General features: G+C 47.4%; 1 long non-coding RNA gene across 2 annotated transcripts in view; it reads left to right on the forward strand.

Annotated features, from left to right (window-relative positions):
* Nucleotides 1-1,167: 1,167 nt before the first annotated feature.
* Nucleotides 1,168-1,656, forward strand: part of LOC122762819 — a 3,215-nt gene continuing 2,726 nt past the window's right edge. For both annotated transcript variants that reach the window (XR_006358780.1, XR_006358779.1), the window contains exon 1: nt 1,168-1,323. This is a non-coding gene — a long non-coding RNA (uncharacterized LOC122762819). The remainder of the gene's footprint in view (nt 1,324-1,656) is intronic.

A 1,656-nucleotide genomic window follows, 5' to 3' on the forward strand; every position in this document is an offset into this window, starting at 1 on the left:
GGGGGACACAGGAGCTTCTGGTCCTCTGCTGCCTCGTGTGGTCACTCTGTGTCACTGAGGTTAATCAGAACGAACAAAAGATTTCAAATGCCGAATTTACAAAATAAGACGTATGAACTTAGTGATGGAGGCAGCAGTGTGTGTGTGTGTGTGTGTGTGTGTGTGTGTGTGTGTGTGTGTGTGTCTGTGTGTGTGTGTGTCTGTGTGTGTGTGTGTGTCTGTGTGTGTCTGTGTGTGTGTGTGTGTGTGTGTGTGTGTGTGTGTGTGTGTGTGTGTGTGTCTGTGTGTGTGTCTGTGTGTGTGTCTGTGTGTGTGTGTGTGTGATGTTAAATCACTGTTTTTTCCTGTGGGCTTTGGTGTGAGAGAGTGAGTGGTTTGAGTCTCTTTAGTGCAGACATCATCAGCTGCTGAAACACAGTCATGTAATCTGTCTCTTTACAGTTGCCTGTCTCTCATCGCCGTGACGACCGCGTGTGGACGAGTGCGTCTGTCAACACCCGCACTGGAGACGGCTCTGTTAGAGCTGAGTGACATGAGAGGCCGACATCTTGTTTTTACAGCCCTGAACAGTTGAACCAGCCAGAGTTTGTGTTTTGTGATTTTTAACAAACATCTGCTGGATCCAAACCTCGGGACCTGATCTCAAACATCTGCTGGATCCAAACCTCGGGACCTGATCTCAAACATAGGATCAGACACCAGGACCTGATCTCAAACATCTGCTGGATCCAAACCCTCGGGGACCTGATCTCAAACATCCTGCTGGATCAAACCTGGGACCTGATCTCAAACATCTGCTGGATCCAAACCTGGGACCTGATCTCTCAAACATCCTGCTGGATCCAAACCTCAGGACTGATCTCAAAGCATCTGCTGGATCCAAACCTTGGGACCTGATCTCAGAAACATCTGCTGGATCAAACCTCGGACCTGATCTCAATGCATCTGCTGGATCAAACATCTGCTGGATCCAAACCTCGGGACCTGATCTCAAACATCTGCTGGATCACTCGAGACCCTGATCTCAAGCATCTACTGGATCCAAACCTCATTTCGATCTCAAACATCCTGCTGGATCCAAACGGGGACCTGATCTCAAACATCTGCTGGATCAAACCTGGGACCTGATCTCAAACAGCTCCTGCTGGATCCAAGAGCCTCACCTGATCTCAAACATCTGCTGGATCCAAACCTCGGGACCTGATCTCAAACATCTGCTGGATCCAAACCTCGGGACAGGGTCTCAAACATCTAGAGGCTGGAGAATTCCAGAGGAGGAAGTTCAGGATCGTCCAGATGACGAGAGGACACTGAGGGGACCAGGTGTGTGTGTGTGTGTGTGTGTCCAGGTATTACTAATGTTGTGGGGACCTTAACCTGTTTACACAGTCACATTATGGGGACAAAAATCAAGTCCCTATAACGTAAATGACTACATTTTAAGGTGAAGATATGTTTTAAGGTTAGGTTGAGATTGGGATTAGGATTAGGCCAGTAGTAATTGTGGTTAAGGTCAGAGTAAGTCTCCAGGAAATGAATGCAAGTCAGTGTAATGTCCCCTCAAGTCATGATTGTCGAACATGTGTGTGTGTCACTCATTACCACTAAGTTAAAGCTTCAGTGGAAAACTCATTTTAGTTGTTCAGTAACTCAGGT

Source organism: Solea senegalensis, unplaced genomic scaffold (genome assembly GCF_019176455.1).
Source record: "Solea senegalensis isolate Sse05_10M unplaced genomic scaffold, IFAPA_SoseM_1 scf7180000016108, whole genome shotgun sequence".
Lineage (NCBI taxonomy): Eukaryota > Metazoa > Chordata > Actinopteri > Pleuronectiformes > Soleidae > Solea > Solea senegalensis.